Source organism: Myotis myotis, unplaced genomic scaffold (assembly GCF_014108235.1).
Source record: "Myotis myotis isolate mMyoMyo1 unplaced genomic scaffold, mMyoMyo1.p scaffold_m19_p_14, whole genome shotgun sequence".
NCBI classification, from domain to species: domain Eukaryota; kingdom Metazoa; phylum Chordata; class Mammalia; order Chiroptera; family Vespertilionidae; genus Myotis; species Myotis myotis.
The window spans coordinates 23,927,470-23,938,778 of NW_023416318.1; the positions used below are offsets into that span (position 1 = coordinate 23,927,470).

Genomic DNA, 11,309 nt, shown 5'->3' on the forward strand with positions numbered 1-11,309 from the left:
AAGGCTGCAGTGGGGTTAAGGATAAGGCTCCTTGGGCCTACCTCCTCCCATGCCTTTACATTTACCTTTCCTTCCTCAGAAAAGCATGGACATACTTCTTGTATAAAACGTTCTGTCTGACTGGGAGTAACCTTAATTCCTCTGCTAGCAAGCATATGTGTTAAAAGATCAATACAGAGTCTTATTTCTTTAGACTCAGTATGGCACATCTTCTTAATCTAAAGATCAATACAGAGTCTTCTTTCTTTGGACTCAGTATGGCACATCTTCTCAATCTAAGTTCTGTACTATCCACCTTCTTACCCTACTTATCCTCTATAGGGGGGTCTGCAGTACCCTGGTGGAGTCCTATCCGTCCCGAGTGTGGGGTTCTCAATGGGGAGGGGGGGGGGCTTACCTAGGGGAATCCTGTTCCAGGAGTTCCCAAAGGTGTGGACGGAGTCGGCGAAGACTATCCACCCTCTTCCTATGGTGGAGTCTGATCCGTCCCGATTGTGGGGCAAAGACTATCCACCCTCTTCCTACGGTGGAGTCCTATCCATCCCGAGAGTGGGGCTTACCTAGGGGTCCCTGTTCAGGTGCCATATGCCGGGGTGCAACCCCAGCAGGTCCAGGGGTCCCCAAAGGTGTGGATGGAGTCGGCGAAGAAGGAAAGACACAGAGACAGCGTTCAGTTGATCAGCAGCCTAGCCAGGATCTCTAGCCAGGATCTCCAGCCAAGTTCTGGTCTGGATCTCCAGCGAAGTTCTGCTTAGGATCTCCAGCCAGGTTCTGTATCCATGCTGTCTTGCTAGGTTCTCCAGCCAGGTTCTCCAGGTTCTCCAGCCAGGTTCTGTAGCCAAGTTCCCTTGCTAGGTTCTCCAGCCAGGTTCTGTCCAGGTTCTCCAGCCAGGTTCAGTTACCAGGTTCTAGTCAGGTTCTCTTGCCAATTTCTGTAGTCAGGTTCAGTCCAGGATCTTTTGCCATGTTCTCTCGCTAGGTTCTGTCTCTAGGTTCTGAGGCCAGTTTCTGTCCAGGAACTTTTGCCATGTTCTCTCCAGCGAAGTTCTTCTGTCTCTAGAGAACGTTCTGTGTAGGTTCTGTGCCTAGGTTCTGTCTCTCTTCGTTCTGTCTTCTTACATCTGTATTTATACCAGTTGATTCCAATCCTATCAATCTCTATTTCAAAGGTTAGGGTGTTTCTTATCTCCATTCCAGGGAGTAAAGATTATGTAGCTTAAGCATGATTGTTCGTAGTTAAAGTGATTAATTACCCACCTGGCACTTAGTTAAGAGGTTTTATTCCCTCCCTAACTTCAGGGGAAAATCCCTACCTGGGGAAACAACCTTTCTCAGAGACCTTGGTTAAAACACATAGTGCCAAGAAGGTGAGCAAAACATATTAAGAACAGCATGCCATATATGCCAGGTCCCTTGAAACAGCAAGCATGGACCGGCTCCCGGCATTAGTATATCCCTTTGAAGGAAGTAGCTCCCATATTTAAGGAGGCTGAGAAGTCCCAAGATCTGCAGTCCACAAGCTGAAGATGCAGGAGAACCAGGGGTGTTGCTCCAGTCTGAGTCCCAGGACTGAGAACCAGGAGAGCTGATGGTATAAGTTCCAGTCAGATTCCGAAGGCAAAGGACCACTGTCCCACCTGGAAGCCAGTCAGGCGGAGAGAATTTCTCCCTTGCTTGTTTTTTGTTTGTTTGTTTGTTTGTTTTTTGTTTTTGTTTGTTTATTCAGGTATTTAGTTGATTAGATGAAGCCCACCCACATTCAGGAGGGCAATCTGCCTTACTCAGTCTACTGATTCAAATATTAATCTATCCAGAAACTCTCTCACAGACATACCCAGAATAATTCATAGCCAAATATCTGGGCACTCCATGGCCCAGTCAAGTTGACACATAATATTAATCATCACAAGTAGAAGCATGGTAGCCCACAAGCTGCATTGCAGCCCCTATCTGTCCCTCAACTGGGTACCCTAGGGTAGAACACTGTCAACACAAGCACACACAGTGGCCCTGCTCATCACCACGTTAACAACTGATCTAAGAAATGGCTTCTTCTCCAGCATCAGGGACCTGTAGTCTTGCCTTTGGCTCTCTCAATCCACTGCAGTTTCTAAACTGTGGTTATAGCTTTGGGCCCCATATACTATTCCAATAAAGAGTATTTCACAGTTTATTCGAATGAAACCTCCTTTTAATCTTTCACTGGGGCCACCCAGGCAAGCATCTGAGTTGTGTGACTTACATAGGTCAAGGGTACAATGCTAAACCCTTTCTTTCAGTGGGGGAAGCACAGCTATCCCCTAGATTGGCATGGCAGGTCTGTGCAACACATCCAATTTCCACTCAGTAAGGAATAAGAGAACAGAGAAAATCAAAGAAGGAGAACAACAGGAAGTATTCAAAAAGCAAAATGAGTCCACAAAGTAAGAAAGCATATAAACAAACAGGGAGATAAACAGGAATAGCAACTGACAAAGCATTCAGTGAATTCTGCATCTCAAAAATGACACTTGTGGAGCATACGGAATGCATCACTGTTTGCCAGCCATGGACAGGATGCTGTCAAGTTCAACACATGTGCGACAACTGGGAGTGGGATGTGAGCACCTGCCATAGGGCTGACATCAGTCACTTTAAAAAGAAGAGGGGTGGCATCTGAAATTATCCCATATATTGTATTCACACATGCAATGTATAAACATTTCACAAAGCAAAGGGTTAGAATAAACAGAAGTTCTAAGTGAGTAAAAAAAAAAAAAAAAGGTTTAGATGTTGTTGGCTAAGAAATATAAACAGTGCAACCAGGGAAAGCTGGGAAATATTGTTCTTGCTACGCTAACAGATTTAGAAACCAAACATGGCTCTGATGTGGAAATGCATTTTTTTAATGCTGAAAGAATAAGCATAAATTGCCTTGTCTTAACATATACTTTCAGTGTTCATCCCTGGGATCTGAAAACCAAGAAATGAATCTGAAACTCAAGGAGGCAGAGCTTTGAGAATGATGGTCTCAGGTGATTTTTCACAGAGTGTGAAATTCTGACATTTTGACTGCCAAATGGATAGCTCTCACATGGAAACATGTTTGCTGCCAGATCAGCAGCTAATCTTGTAGAAACTCAGCTTAATCATAGTAATTGGGAAACCCAATTCCAAACCAGCCCACCCACCAGAAATCATGGAACAGTCTCCCAACTGTCCTTAGTATTTGAGTCTCTACTTAGAGGCCTTGATCTCCTAAGTAAAGGGTGTCACCATCCCTGTCATTCTCACCAATCCAGTATCCTTGCCAGTGTACCCTGGTGAAATCTCCCTTCATCAACACTTGCATGTAAAATAAGCATCTCAAACCTAGCCCATCCCAACCTGAACTGATAGACTCCCAAAATTGCTCTTCCCTTCTCAACAAATAGCAGCTCATTCTCCCAGTTACACTGGTCTAAATCCATGGAGTCATCCTGGACTTTCTCTCTCATACTCTTCACCTAATCTTTCATTCTATTGGGTCTATTGGGTCTGCCTTCAAAGTATACCCAGAATTTGACTGCCTTGTACTACTTCTATTGTTGCCACCCTAATTCAAGCCACCACCATCTCCTGCCTGGACTAGGGGCTGTGTAGAGAGCCCCTCTCCCTACCTCCCGCCCATCCTGTCAATCTACACGGGGAGGGAGTTTGGAAGTGTTGGAGAGGGGATTACATATTAAGTAATATGGCCCTGCCTCTTCCCTTTGCTACCCTGGGTCTATTCTCAATTAGGTTAAATATAAATCAGATCATGTCACTCTAATATGTAAAACTCTCCAATGGCCCCCATGGCACTCAAAGCCGAAGTCCTTACAATGACCTTAAGATCTTACATAATTTGTTGGCCCCCACCTCCAGACAGCTCTGTGGTCTCAACTCTATTACTTTCTCCTTTGTTCACTCTGCTTCAGCCACACTGACTTTGTCCTGCTTCCTTTAACCCACCAAACTCAGTCTCTCCTTAAGGTGTTTGCACTTGCTGTGCCCTCTGTTCAGAATACTCCTGTCCTAGCTGCCTCAATTCCCTCACTTCTTTCAGGCTTTCAGGTCTCAACTTAAACATCTCTGTAAGGGCTTCCTGGCCATATTACTTAATATGCAATCCCCTCTCCAACACTTCCAAAACCCCTCCCAGTGTACACTGACAGGATGGGGGAGTGTGTGTGTGGGGGGGGGGGGGCGGGGGAAGGCTCTCTACACAGTCCCAAGGCTAATGTTTTGGCATCATGTAGCCACACAATCTGAGACATGTGACCTAGGTTGCCAGAGAAGGGAAAAGAGAGCTCAAGGAAAAGAAAGCTCGGAGGTGGCACCCTGACTCTTACCTGCCTGGACATATAAGGGGCACATATCTATTTCATTAGCTTCCACTGGTCAGTTTCACCTAATTGAAAAGGGACTAGAGAATGCAGATTCTTTTTTTATGCTGTATTACCTTTCATTAAGTAGAAAATCTTCAATAATGTCACCTAGAGCTCATTTCACCAACTGTTCTGTTTGGCTGTCAATCTCTTTCTCTCTTCAGCAATGATGAGGTGGATGCCCTTTCCATGAGGAAGGGTATCCACGTTTGTTTGTTTGTTTGTTTGTTTGTTTGTTTGTTTGTTTGTTTGTTTTTTGCCTTTGCTAATAACAAAAATGTTGGAGAGCTGGGTGGCAAAGCTGTTGCCATTGGCATCTTTCACATGAAACATACCAAAAGACCCAGGGTATCTCTCTCTGTTGGTGATCATGCCAGTTCTTCCAAGATTAGCACCTTCAGTCACCATACACAGGTTGCCAGTATCAAACTTGATGAAATCAGTAATTTTGCCATTCTCCAATTCAACCTGAATGGTGTCATTCACCTTCACGAGGGATATCAGTGTAGTGGATGGTGTGCGCATCACGGGTTACCAGACGAGGGACACCTTTTGTGCCCACAAATATCTTTCTCACTATGTACAGCTTATACTTGGCCTCCTCAGATGTGATACAATGAGCAGCAGGGCAACTGTTGGTGTCATAGATCAGACAGAAATTCTCTCCCCTCTTGTCAATGCTGATGACATCCATAAAACCAGCAGGGTAGGTTATATTGGTTAGGGACCTTGCCATCAATCTTTTCACTTTTTTATTTTAGTTTATTGATTTGAGAGAGAGAGGGGAGAGACTGGTGGGAGGAGAAACACCAATTTGTTGTTCCGTTCATTTATGCATTCATAGTTGCTTCTTGTATGGGTCCTGACCAGGGCTGGAACCCACAGCCTTGGTGTATCAGCATGATGCTCTAACTAACTGAGCTGCGCGGCCAGGGCACCATCAATCTTAATGAACCTGCTGCATGCAGATCGTCTTCACTTCCTCTGCTGTTAGGGCATACTTATGTCTGTTCCTTAGAAAAATGATGAGAGGGAGGCGTTCTTTCATCTTGCCGGGATCAGTAGATGGATGAGGAGCATGCGCACTGGCCAGTTTATCCAGTATCCAAGCTTTCAAGCTGCTACAAGCCTCAGGTGCTTCTTGGGCCCAGGAATTATGGTGGCACCAGGGCAGAAAGAGGACGTGTTTCTGGTACGTATTTCCGGTAAGTGTTTCCGGTGTGCCCAGAAAAAAGGGTCAGAGGCTACAGCCCAACCTCCGAGGTTCCGCCCCGGAAGTGTGTATTCTAAGTGCTCAGGAAGGAAAGGACAAGGCCCATGAATTCTGTATGCAGAACTACAGGTTGTTTCCTTGGAAATCCCTCACTGCTTGGGCAATAGGGATCCTTGTCTCCTTATCTTATTGCTCTGAGATTAATATTTGATTGATTCCTTTTCATTTATCCATTCAACATTTATATATTTTTTTAGTGGCTCCTAGATGTCAGACACTGTGACAAATTCAAGATATAAGGCGCGAGGTAATGTTGTGTTCCTGGCTGCGGTGCCCATGGCAGGATGAGAGAGGCTCACCACAGTACGTGACACCACTGGCCCAACCCAAAGTCAATGGCCTGGTGCACATGCCCCCTGGATTTATGTGCTGGATGGACAGTTTTACCTCTCTCAGAATTGCTGATGCTCTAAGAGGGTGCTACTAACTTAAGTTTTCCTAAAAGTTCTTACAATCCTCTCAGAAATTTACAGATCCATTGTAGACATATGTAACCACATAACGAATCATGATATCCTTTATTTAAAAGTAACGTGTAAATGTTCATTTGAGCATCCCATGAATTGATCACAATTCCTCCTTGTTTAGACCTCAGGTGTACACCGTGGAATTTTTTGCATCAATTAGAAGCAAAAATCTAAACATGCTCACAACAACAAGGAGTTTAATTTTTTAATATATTGTTTAATAGTAGAAATTTTAAAATAATGCAACTTTGTGAATAAAATTTATGTAAATTAAAACTACTAACTCAAAACCACAAAACACAATATATTCTTCAATAAAGCATGCATATCACATATATATATATATATATATCCTATACTAATAAAAGACAAACATGCAAATTGACCATAGTTTTGCTATGCTTTAAGCCACGCCCGCCAGCCAATCAGAGCGACTACATGCAAATTAACCCAACCAAGATGGCGGCCGGCAGCCACAGAGCTGAAGCAAGCAGGAGCCGGCTCTGAGCTCCACTGAAAGCAACAAAGTTTCAATTATAGAAGGTAAACAAACCCCAGATACCTGCTTTCAGCCAGCCGTGGCCACGGAGCTGGAGCGAGCAGGAGGCTTGGGTTGCCCCTGGCAATGGAGGAAGCCAAGCTTTCCACAGGCCTCCGCAAAAGGCAACAAAGTTTCAATTATAGAAGGTAAATAAATCCCAGAATAAAAAAAAAGAAAAGAAAAAAAGGAGAGGCTGGGAGCTTACGTCGCCAGGGTGCTTGACCAGCCTAAAAATGGCCCTCAGCCCCTCACCCAGACTGGCCAGGCACCCCAGTAGGGACCTCCCACCCTAAAGGGGGTGTGGCCAGCCTAAAAACAGCCATCAGCCCCTCACCCAGGCTGGCCAAATCTCCATGGGGTGAGGGTCCCCACTGGGGTGGAATCCTCTGAGGGGTCCCACACTGCAAGAGGGCATAGGTCGGGCTGAGGGACCCCCCCCCCACACAAGTGCACAAATTTTTGTGCATCGGGCCTCTAGTGTGTGTGTGTGTGTGTGTGTGTTTGTCTGTGTATATATATATATATATATATATATATATATATATATATATATATATATATATATCTCACACTAGAATGGCTGCTTATGGAAGAAAAGGGAAACAGAGTGGGAATCAAGCTAAAAAGAGAGGGAATAATAAAATAAAACAAGAGAGCACCCTGGCATGAACTATGCTTATGTGCCATCAATTGAGAAATATTACTAACTTGTCAAATATTAAATTTTACATTCTAAATTTTTCCCTCTTTTGAGAGGCACTCAGAAAACATTTGTTGAATGAATTAATGAAAAGGTTTCCATTTAAAATTAGTCTTTAAAACAGGGTTCCTCAAACTTTTTAAACAGGGGGCCAGTTCACTGTCCCTCAGACCGTTGGAGGGCCGGACTATAGTTTAAAAAAAAACTATGAACAAATTCCTATGTACACAGCAGCGGCAAAAACACCCGGTGGGCTGGATAAATGTTTTTGGTTGGCCGCATGTGGCCCGTGGGCCGTAGTTTGAGGACCCCTGCTTTAGAACAATAAGACAGATTGACAGGTTTCCTTCTACACTTCTATGTTCTGATCTAAGCCCAGAGTTAAGTCTATAAGTGGATAAAAATTTGACAAGCATAAAAAATGGTAATACTCTGTATTGCCAAAGGAATGAAGAAAGGGGCACTTTCAAATGACTGATAGGAATGTAAAATGGTACATCTCTCCAAAAAGCAATATTTTTTCAGATCCATAAAAATATTCACAGTCTTTAACCTAAGAATTTTACTTTTAGAAATTTATGATAACAAAAGTAATTTATGTATAACCATATTTATATAAGATGATGTTTGAGGCAATATTACTTGAAATAACAGAAAATTGCAAGTAATATATAGCAGGTTGGTTAAATAAATGATGATCTATCCATATGATAGAATTATACTTAATCAATGTGTAATAATAAAATGTATGTGATACATTATTAAGCAAATATAGCATTCTAAAACATGTTAGTAATTCCAATTTTGAAAACAGGATGTAAAATGTTAATGGCAGTTATCTCTGTATTAATATATAAGTTCAGTGAATATTTATTGAGTGTAGAATTATATATAATTTTTATATCCTTTTTCCTAATCTATAATGGATATTATTTTAATTGGGAAATATTATTATAACAAACATCAATAAATACCTTAGATTATAATTTCACCTATTACACTATATTTTGTCTCAAAGGCATGAAAAAGAGATTATTTCCATGCTAAATTCTGAAAATGATATGCTTCCCTATTTACCAAACTCTCAGAAATTTTTCACATGCACATTTCAATCATTACTCAGTTATACTTCACTGTGTCACTTTGAGTGACTATATCATTCCCATGATAATAATTAAAGAGAAAGTCATTTTGAGATAGGAATATGGATAAACAAAATCTCCCCTGTAATTTTCTAGACCTTAACCAAGAATTCATTAAGCATTTTAGGAAGGCTGTGTTTGTGATTAAAATCAAGGGAATCCATTTTATCATCAGTGTGGGTTTCTACAGTTCAGTCATGTCAGGACTCAAGAGAAATGACAAGGCATAGTGATCCATTTGAAGCCAAGAATTATAGTAAAACTCAGGTTGGCTTTTATTTTAGCAATAAAGAATAAATGCTATTTAGTTTTTTTTATTCTGAAATATAAATCCCTGGAGGGGTGGAGAGATAAGCAAGAGCTGGATGTTGTCTAAATTAAAGTACTGATATACTTTCTATTTTTCTAGGGGATATATTTTCTAGGGGTAATAGCTAGTTCTAGTATCTTATTGCCTTAATAATTGAACCTTCAGGGGGCGGGGGGAATAAAAAATCCTCACACACAACAAAAACAAGCCTGGATCCAGACTTAAATTTCATTTATAGCAAATGTTACCTTAAGAAAATACATTTTTTAACATTACAGTGTAATGGATATAGCCATAAAAACCAATGTGATGTTTTCAGTCTATTAAGTACACACATCAATACAAAAATAAGACATTTTGGTTGGTAGAGGAATAGAAGCATATTCCAAGGTAAAAAGTTTATTGTTAACATCATTTGAAAGATAGTATTTTTTTATGTTTACTTATTATTTTAAGGTGAGACTAAGATTTTTAAAAGTACATAGTTTTTTGTTAAATATGCATTTACAAACCCATCTATCACCTGTTACTTTGAATTATATTAACTTCTTTGATATAATCTTTAAAATTGAGTTATGTAGATTACTTGAGTTATAATGAACAACCTATAAGGTCAAATGTATTTAAAACTAATAAGTGCAGCTAATGTAAAAAACATTAATTAAGAAATTGATTTTGTTCCTTTTATAATAATAAACCTGTCTATCTCTACAACTCCTATGATATGCCCTTTTCCAACTAGAAGACATAAACCTATATTTTGCACCACTTGTTGCTATGTATGGACTGAATTTATCCTTCCAAAATTTATATGTTGTAGCCCTAACACCCTAATGTGGCTGTATTTGGAGATGGGGACTCCAAGGAAATAATTAAGGTTAAACGAAGTTATAAGGCATGGCCCCTAATTCCATAGGCCTTATCAATCTCTCTCCTCAACAATACAAAAAGAGGCCAGATGCATACTAAAGTTAGTTATCTATAAGCCAGAAAGAGAGATTTCACAAGAACTGAACTGACCAGAACCTTGGTCTTGGGCTTCTAGCCTCCAGTGTAAGAAAATGTTGTTTAAGCAACCCAGTCTATAATCTTTTGTTATGGCAGCAAAAGCAGAGTGATACATAATGATTTCATATAATTTATATATTTGATATATTTTGTACCAAAAAAATTTGATTAAGATATTGATTGATTGGATTCTACTAAATAGAAGGTTCTTCTACTCTCGAGACTTTGAATTCATTCTGTAAATTGGGGTTTGTGAATATGTGACACCCATTCTACCGTTCTCCATTCTTAAATGAATGATAGACATTACTAACTGACTGCAGAATTCTTTCCTACTGAATCTAGACCAGACTTCATAATCCTTGTCAGCAATCCAAGATGCCACCACCAATAAAAAGAGGCAGACATTTAAGTTGAAGTCTATTTACCACTTATATATTACTCTATAAACTCATTGAGTGCTTGGATACTATTTTATTTATTTTCAAAAGCCTATAACCTTTCACATGACAGCAGCTCTGCAGATACTTATTGAATTGAATAAATTTTGAGTATAAACCTTCTGTAAAGTTCCCTACACAAAAGCTTTGAGTTTTGAATCAAGATAAATTTGTCTTGACTCTATACAAATGCATAGGAAAGACAGCATCATGTGTACTTTTAATGTTGACTGGATTTTCATCAAGTATGAATAATGAATCATAATAATGATCAGAATAATAATTCAATACAATAATGCATAATTCACAATAATGAATGGTATGTTATGCAACATTATGTATGAAGTTCAAATCTGGAAGACTCAAGAACACAAAAGAGAAGGGAAACTCAGCCCTTTGCCTTAAGGAATTCCCCATTTACTTGAGATATTAGATTCTTGCACATGATCATTTCATTCATGATAGGAACAGTGTGACAAGTGCCCCTACCAAGAAAATGGTTTTGACAATAGGAGCAGAAGTGTTCAGAAAAAGGAGGGGAAGATTTTTTTTAATAAAAGCTAAAAGGAGATGTGATAGATGAACCAGTTCCTACAGAGTTCAATTATTCTTCCTCTATTTTCTCATGACTAGCTCCCCTGTGGTCTTGGGGTTGATTTATCAGATTAGCTATTCAGGATAGTTGCATATTCCTCAGAGTTGCATGCTGTCTACACTGCCCTGCCTCATCATATGCAAAGCAAATGGAGGAGAATGATTTTCTAACTCCTTGAGCACCCTGGGAGATGCAACATGTCCTCCCTTTGGTGACTCAGTACCTCATGCTCAAAGTCTTGCCATCCTGATTCAAGTTGTTCTCACCACCAATAGCAATTTGCAGCAACAAAAAGATGTAAGGCTCCAAAACTATCTTTGAGGCCAAAATACTAAAAACTAACAAATTGGTTGGTTTCCTACCCTCAGACAGGCACTTCTTAGGGTTATACCTAACTTACTGAGTTACATCAGGAGGACAGAAATTAAATTTTTACCAAAAAAGA

The 11,309-nt window shown here is 40.4% G+C and overlaps 1 pseudogene; it reads right to left on the reverse strand.

The window, feature by feature from the left end:
- Positions 1–4,508: 4,508 nt before the first annotated feature.
- LOC118669425 lies at positions 4,509–11,092 on the reverse strand (annotated as a pseudogene).
- Positions 11,093–11,309: the final 217 nt, after the last annotated feature.